This window comes from Crinia signifera, chromosome 5 (genome assembly GCF_055691185.1).
Source record: "Crinia signifera chromosome 5, ASM5569118v1, whole genome shotgun sequence".
NCBI classification, from domain to species: Eukaryota; Metazoa; Chordata; class Amphibia; order Anura; family Myobatrachidae; genus Crinia; species Crinia signifera.
Genome location: NC_139221.1, coordinates 200,324,587 through 200,333,772, shown reverse-complemented (window position 1 = coordinate 200,333,772; position 9,186 = coordinate 200,324,587).

Genomic DNA, 9,186 nt, shown 5'->3' with positions numbered 1-9,186 from the left:
ATCTGTCCCCCATTGTTTTCTCTTGGGTTTCCAACTGCCTCTCAGCCATTTCCTCCTGGGTGTCTGAGCAATTTCTGAAGCTGAATATGGACAAAACCGAACTTATTATCTTTCCCCCACCCAGAGCTATGCCCCCTACTAATATCTCTATCACTGTTAACAACACCATCATCTCCCCCGTTCCCCAACTCTGCTGCCTGGGTGTCTCTCTGGACTCATCCCTCTCCTTTGCACCCCACATCCAAGCCCTGGCCCATTCTTGACGGTTCCAGTTACGCAACATTGCTTGCACCAGGCCCTTTCTCTCACAGAGTGCAACTAAGCTTATCATCCACTCACTGGTCATATCACTGATCATTGACTACTGTAATGCTCTCCTCAACAGCCTTGCTCGATCCCAACTGGCTTCTCTCCAATCTGTACTCAATTCTGCAGCCAGGCTTATCTTCCTCTCCCGCCGCTCTAATTCTGCCACTCCCCTTCAACAAAATCTGCACTGGCTCCCATTCCCCTACATAATCCTCTTCAAACACCTCACACTCACATACAGGGCCATCTCTAATTCCATTGCTCCATATATCTCTAACCTCATCTCCATTCATACACCCTCCCGCCCTCTACGGTCGGCTGATGACTGTTGTCTCTCCTCCACCCTTATCACTGCTTCCCATGCTAGAGTACAGGACTTTGCCCGTGCTGCAACCCTTCAGTGGAATGCACTCCCTTGCTCCATTAGACTCTCCCCGACCTTGCAAAGCTTCAAACGGGCACTAAAAACTCACCTATTCATCAAAGCGTACCCTTTCACTGCATGAACTAGCTGGTTCTCCGACGCCTTGCCTGTTTATATCCTGCTAACTAGCCACCACCCACTTCCTTGCACCAGTGGCAAACGCAGGATTTTCAGAAGGGGGTTTCCAGAGGGGCGGAGCAAAGCACGGAGATGGACACTTAGGTGACCCAGTATATGCCGGGTCAGTTAAAGTACACACACACATTATTTTTATATATATATATATATATATATATATATATATATATATATATATATATACATACACACACACATACAGGGGCGTCAACAGCAGTGTAGACCCCTGGGCATAGCAATGTATTGGGGCACCTACCGATCCTCCATCAGTAGGGGTGGGGGAAGCTTTGATGTCCCCCGGGTGATAGGGGGTATTATATCAACCGCTCAGCATGTAGGGCCTGGATCAGTAATTTCCACTAATTACCCCTTTACTGCACAGATGGTGGGAGATGGGGTGGGAGAAGGGGGCATTGGGCTGAATGAAGGGGCCCTGATACATAACTTACAGGGTGGTAGAGGATGTTTAATATGCAGAGGAGGGGTGTATAGTGGAGTGGGCTTATTATTCATAATTTTCTGGTGGGAGGACAGCTTGCTTGACTGCAGATATCTCTAGTTCCCAGAAATAGTTTTCTTAGATTTTAATGTAATTAAAAACTAGAGGATCCCACCTACCAAATGGTATTGGGGACTAGGGGATCAGAGTTCAAGAGGCAGAGAAATCTGCCAACGAGGATATAAAACTATATACCAGGTGTGTGGAGCTGGAGAAGTAACCAGCTGCTGGAAGGCTGATATCTCTGGTTCTGGGAACAGTAGAGACAAGGTACTAGTGTCCATCAAAGGGGGAGAGTCCCAGCTTTTAGAATATACCCTCAGAACAGACAGAACCTGAAATATCTGACTGGGAAGAGCAATTAACAGGCTTGGATGGGGACCACTGATTTGAAGTCAGATATCTCCGGTTCCCAAGGGCCGATTTTTAAAATTCTTGTACCTATGGAAAGAGGGGACCCTCAGCTTTCAGCCTGGGGCCCTTAGACTCCTGGAGGGGGGGTTTCTGGGTACTCAGAACCCCCCCCCCCCCCCCCCTGCGTGCGCTACTGTGCACCTCTTGTAATCTGTCTATCTCCCCTTCCTACTAGATTGTAAGCTCCTCTGAGCAGGGCCCTCTTCCCTCCTGTTGTCAAAGTCCACTTCTCTTCACATTTCACTCACAGCTCTCCCATATTCAAACACTCAGTGACCATCTTCGTCTGCATACCCATCACCATCATTGACCTTAAGCCTCTAGTTGTATGTTGATTGAGTCCTCACTACTTATATTTAAGCTGTAATGTGTATTGAACTGTGGCGCTCTTTATTTGTACTCTATTTGGTTATTTCATTGTTTTTCAACAACTGTGCTGTGGCACACTAGTGTGCCTTGAGCTGTTCTCAAGTGTGCCCCCAGATCTAGAGATGCCCAAAGCAGTTTACAGCCACCACCAGTTCAAGTGTTATTTACTGGTCTCTTCTTTTCATGTAAAGAGCCAATGTATTTTATTTTTGTTACCTGTGGGGTCCAGTGTGATTGTTTTTTTATAGGGGTGCCAATAGGTTTGTTTTTTTCCTGTGGGGGCCAATGTGGTTTGCCCTGTGGGAATCTCCTGGTGTGCCGCAAGGTAAAAAGGTTGAAAATCACTGGGTTATTTATTCAATGTTATGCCAAGTTTTGTCTCCCTGTATTGTTCCTTTGTACGGTGCTGCAAAACACTTGTGGTGCCTTATAAATAAAATTATAATAATAATCTGCCCCAATGATCTCTAAGGCTACATGCATTTCTTGTGGCCATTTAAATGGAACCATGTGTAACTGCTAACTGCTTTGGGGCTCATCTACATTTGGATAGAAGTAATATTACAATATTCCTCTCATAAGGAAAAGTAAACATCTGCGCAGTAGGTGCCACGCTCACAATCTCTTTTCGCCATCTCTCCATACATGGAACTAGGCACACCCTTTGGGTGGAGCATGACACGCCCCCTCAATGGGGCACTGTGCAAATGCTACTACTGTACCAACTATAATCTCAGGGGCAAACGCAGGATTTTCAGAAGGGGGTTTCCAGAGGGGCGGAGCAAAGCACGGAGATGGACACTTAGGTGACCCAATATATGCTGGGTCAGTTACAGTATTATAGATAGACCAAATTTATAAAAATAATAATAATAATTATATATATATACTGTATATACACACACATATATATATATATATATATATATATATATACAGCAGTGTGGACCCCTGGGCATAGCAATGTATTGGGGCCCCTACCGATCCTCCAGCGGTAGGGGTGGGGGAATCTTTGATGCCCCGCGGGTGGTAGGGGGTATTATATCAACCGCTCAGCATGTAGGGCCTGGATCAGTAATTTCCACTAATTACCCCTTTACTGTACAGATGGTGGGAGATGGGGTGGGAGAAGGGGGCATTGGGCTGAATGAAGGGGCCCTGATACATAACTTACAGGGTGGTAGAGGATGTTTAATATGCAGAGGAGGGGTGTATAGTGGAGTGGGCTTATTATTCATAATTTTCTGGTGGGAGGACAGCTTGCTTGACTGCAGATATCTCAAGTTCCTAGAAATAGATTTCTTAGATTTTGAAGGACTCCTGGGGGGTTTCTGGGTACTCAGAAACCCCCCCTGCGTGCGCTACTGAATCTCCCTGAAACTAGTTTTCAGAAGTAGGCAAGAATGGTGTAAATGGAAAGTGTGTGTGCTATATGTATATATATATATATATATATATATATATATATATATATATATATAGTAACAAATAAATACATTAATAAATAAATGGTCACACCCAGCAGGGCACCAACAGAAGTATGAGGTGCATCATTGTCAGAGTACACACTGGCTATACAATAACATGGTGCCTGGGGGATACAATTAAAAATATTTAATTGATTGTGTATCCTGAGGTCACATAAAAAGGAACATCGTTTAACTTGCACCATGCACATGCCGGATGCTGGAAGACCCTGGTCTGATGGCAGAATATGGGAGCCCAGCTCTGTGTTTGTTTGCTCACCTAGGACAAGCAGAAAGGAATCTGAGAAGAATGGGAAAGTTGCAGACATGGAAGGTTTTCCTTTTCTTAGTGGGATGGAATGTGGGAGGGGAAACAGGAGGACTTAGTGGGGAGGTGTCACTCACTGACATGGACTCTACACTGGAGTGGTGCTTTGTGCAGCGTGGGTCTGTGCCTGCTGTGATGTCTCTCCTAGTGTACTTGTAGTTTGGTACCTCTCTGCATTTTGGAAGAGTGCTTTGCTGATCTGAGCTGGAGAGAAACACAGGAGAACAGCAATCAGACGTATTATATAGTGATTCCAAGTAGGATCTGCAGACACCAGGACTATCGCCCAGAGCCTGGGACTGATCTGGGAGCCTTCCCGAGCCATGGCCACTTCACCATGCAGCAGTAGCGGGGTTTCCTCGTCCTCCTCCTCCGGCTTCAGCATGGACACTGGCCTGGAAATCAAAACCAAATCTGTGGAGCAGACCCTGGTCCCCCTGATATCTCAGGTAATGATCTTTGCAGCAGAGGGAACTACTAACTCCCTGCATTAGTAGCCCGGCTGTAGCCTGTGGTGTGCAGGTCAGTCACAGTCAGCACAGTCTGATCTCAGCTACATTATGCGGAGCAGTAAGTTACCAGTAACATACGTCACATGGAGCCTCATCTGCATAGAATAACCTGGCTGTGTGACAGGGGCTATCCACAGCCTGGGAACACCACTGCTGAGCCCCTGGCTGGCTTGCCCTGTGCTTGTATTATTGTTGGGGGACACAGAATTCCTATAAAATCACGGTATTATTTCTCTGACACTCAGGATTTAGTAGGGACATGTGCACATAAGGATGACACTATTATGATCGCACTGGCTGGTCCAGGTCTCTTTTACTGCTTGGGTGATTTAACGATCTGGTGTCCCCTCTGTACTAAGCTGCAGATCCATGTGCCTTTCAGATATTGGCTAATACATATATAGATACAGATCTGTGTATATTGCTGCTGTACTGTACATGCTCTTGTGTCTTTCTGTAGCTCTATCTTCCCTGGCTACAATGTATCAGTGCGATCAGGAATCGTCACAGGCTGTGTGTGCCTCTATAAGGAGCAAGTGCATGACTGCTCAGAGTTCCTCATATGAGTTTTTCATAGTCTGAGGATACTGTTAGGATGGGTGCACATTACACAATGTACAGTACACCCAGCACAACATCATTAGCAACAAAGGGGCAGATGTATTGATATTGGTTTAATGTTTTAAAAATAACATTCCCCACTTCTTCTGCATAACGAAGAGAAGCAGGTACCCGTTATGACTGAGGGCGGGATGTATTAACATACATCTTCGCACGGCAGCCGCCGCGATGCTACCGCATATGTACTAACATATGCGGCCAGCATCGGGCTGCAGTAACGGAGACCCCCGCGATACCTGTGATGTGGGCTGCGGGGGTCTCCGTCACCTCCCGGTGGCTGGCAGCGTCCCCCTGCATCTCCTCCTCCCCCCTGAAGCCGGATGTCCTGCCGGCTGTGACACCAGGGGGAGGAGGAGATCAAAGGAGGATGGGAGGGGGTGGGCGCGCGGACGTCGGACGGCGGGCGGCGAAAGAAGCCCATAGGCTTCTATAGGGTATCGCCACCCAGAGGGTGGCAATACCCTCCCTTGCGAAAACGGGGAGGACGGGTATTGATACATAGGAAAATGCGGTAAAACGGGTGTTTTACCGCATTTTCCCGTTAGTACATCCCGCCCTACATGTATTAAACCCCCCCCCCTTTGCCGATAAGGAGAGCCATTATGTCCAGCGCCCACAGCTCTCCTTATTGGCACCCCCTGCAGTGCTGCACAGGCGCATTGTATGAAAAAAAACTCTCCCCCCCCCCCCCCCCAGCTGCAAAGTGGCCGAGGCGACTTAACACCTTGAAGGCCACTAATTGCTGGGGGGCTTACAGGGGATAGCCCTGCGGAGCGTTACTCGGCGGGCTGTCCCTAGCACACGTTATGTGCACTAGTAATACGTTTCGAAAAATGTAAAACCCCCCCACATAGCATATGCACTTAACGCTAGTTGATACATCTGCCCCACTGTGTGCAAACACACTTGCTGATACCAAGCGGGTGTCGGGGAGGACCATTGTGCATTGTGCAGTATGGCTATTGCTGATGATACCCTCCATCATCCTGCATGTACAGATGATGGACAATGTGTTGGGAGCACGCATAGTTAACGATATAGTGCATACACACTAAGCGATATACACAATAATGCCATTACAATATGTTGTTATAATGCATGTGGTTTAAAAAAAATAATAATAAATCATGTAGTGTGTGTATACACCTTTTATTGCATACCTCACAAAATTAGGTCGGGACTTCTGGACTGCTGAAATGTATGGGCCTGGCCTAGAGATCAGGGGGTGTGGCCTCATGCCCATAAGACCATGCCCTGTTTTTACCGCTATGGGAGCATGGCCAGGGCTCTGTGAGCTGCAGGCCATGCCCCCAGCCCCTCTGTCTCTGTGAATAGACACTGTGCGCATGCACACAGCATCTATTCAACACTGCTCAGCAGAGCGCACCACCACTTCGGGAAGCTGCTGGCCTCTTTTGAGGTGTGAGATTATCCCGAAAAACGGTGATGGTCTCGCGAAAATCAGGACAGTTCGCCGGTATGTTATTGTGTATTGCTGCTACATTATATCGCTTTTCTTTCCTTAGGTTACAGGTTTTGATAATAGTCTTGTCTTACTTGCTATTATATAAACAATGGCATTTGCTGATGTGTGTGCTTGGGTTTACTCTGGGTAACCCGCATGAATGTATGTACATGTGGTTGGGAATATAGACTGTAAGCTCCACTGGGGCAGGGACTGATTTGAACAGACAAATATTTTTTGTAAAGCGCTGCAGAATATATGTGTGTGGCTCCTAATTTACATATTAATAATATTCTTATTGGATTTTTTTTCTACTGTTAGAAGTTGCTGCTAAAGCATCTATGTGTGTTACTGTCAGTACTGATATGAAGCACAATTGTAAACACAATGTTTATATAAAATCTGTATAATTAATGCTGCTTTCCCACTGCCAAACCTGCTTTGACCCGTTTTTTTAAACGGTTCTTTAAACGGGTCAAAGCAGGTTTAACCCCTTTCCCACTGCATGTAGTAAACTGTATATTACTGGTTAATTACCGTTTTTGTACCTTTCACATTGAACCCCTTGTGAAAGCTAAAAAACGGTAATTAACCAGTAATATACCCCCCCTCCCCTGGTACCTGCCCTGTGCCCACCCTCCCCTGATACTTACCTGCGTGGGGGATCCGGGCAGCGGGGTTCACGCACTTCTGGGGAGGCATCGGGTCTGGCATGGGCACAGTACTTGGGGTCCCTCTGGATGCTGGGCAGTGGGGACGCTCCGGGGTCCATCCCACATGGGCATTGTGCTGTGGATGCTGGTGGTGCAGCAGGGTCCATTCGGGGTCCATACGGCGTCGGGGCAGTCCCTGCAGCTGATGGGAACTAATAGTTCCCACTATGCGCATGTCTACTGAGCGCCGTGCATATCAATGAGCCGCTCATTACATATGCGCAAATGTAATTAGCGGCTCATTGATATGCACGGCATTCATTAGATATGCGCATAGTGGAAACTATGGTACTTATGTAGTAACTGGGCTGCCGATTTTGAAATCGGGTCCATCGCATCGCATTGCACCCGACCATATCGCATGCGATGCGATGCGATGGACCCTATTTTTCCATAGGATTCAATGTTCAAATGGACTGAGTTCATTTTAACATAGAATTCAATGGGAAAATCGGGTCCTTTTCATACCCCTACTATCCAAGTGGGCATGGAGTTGGATATAAACCTGTGGCGAGCGTAGCGTGGCGAGCCCCGCGAGGGGACACAGAATACCGTCCCCTCGCGGGGCTCGCTTCGCTCGCCACGCTTCGGGCTCGGTGGCTCGCTACGCTCGCCACAGGTTTATATCCAACTCCATGCCCACTTGGATAGTAGGGGTATGAAAAGGACCCCTTTTTCCCATTGAATTCCATGTTAAAATGGACTCAATCCATTTTAACATTGAATCCTATGTAAAAATCGGGTCATCGCATCGCATGCGATATGGTCGCATCGCATCTGATTGTATGCCTTAACTTAAGGCATACAATCAAAAAATCGGCAGCCCAGATACTACATAAGTACCGAAACTATTAGTTCCCATCAGCTGCAGGGACTGCCCCGACGCCGTATGGACCCCGAAATGACCCTGCTGCACCACCAGCACCCACAGCACCGTGCCCATGTGGGATGGTCCCCACTGCGTCCCCACTGCCCAGCATCCTGAGGGACCCGAAGTACTGTGCCCATGCCGGACCCGATGCCTCCCCAGCAGTGCGTGAACCCCGCTGCCCGGATCCCCCACGCAGGTAAGTATCAGGGGAGGGTGGGCACAGGGCAGGTACCAGGGGAGGGGGAAGTAGTGTGGTATTTTAAATACCGTTTAAGAGGCATTCCCACTGCTTAAAAACGGTATTTAAACGTGTAGGACTCTGCTTTTTAAACGGGTTGAAATACCGGTTAACTTTAACCGGTATTTCAACTCTGGCACTTTCCCACTGCAGCCTTAAACTGTAAATTGTGGGGGAAAAACGTCAATTTACCGTTTAAGAGCTGCAGTGAGAAAGGGGTATAAATGTGTAAGAAAAACCACACAACTTTAGGGGATATTTCTTAAGATTCAAGAGAGATAAAGTACCAACCAATCAGCTATTTGAATCTTTCAAACACGACTAGAAAACTTAACCAGTAGCTGATTGGCTTGTACTTTCTCTTCTACAATTCTGTCTCATTTTGGACTTTGATAAACTGCTAAATGAATAGATATTTATATTTCATGTATTATTGTACTGAAAGTTGCAATTTATTTCATGACAAAAACAATTATGTTTTTCAGTGGCTTTGCCTCCCCATTAGCATCACATAGTATAAACGTATACTGTTCAATGCATGTGGAGATGGATTGGATTTGCGAGAAAAAAAATGTAGTTCCAAAATCTGCCAATAGGGCAACATTTGGTGCCATAAAATGCATTAAAAGGTACCTTCAATAAAGAAGTTTGAAATACATTTTCTAATTTCTATTTTTTTTTCTTTTTTTTTTTTTAAAAACTGAAAGAACATGAACTGCAGGAATTTAAGCCCCATTCACAGTAGGCAATCCCGGGAGGGGGGGGGGGGGGGGGGGGGGGGGGGTGTTATCGGCATCAGCAAGCATACTCAATTTCCGA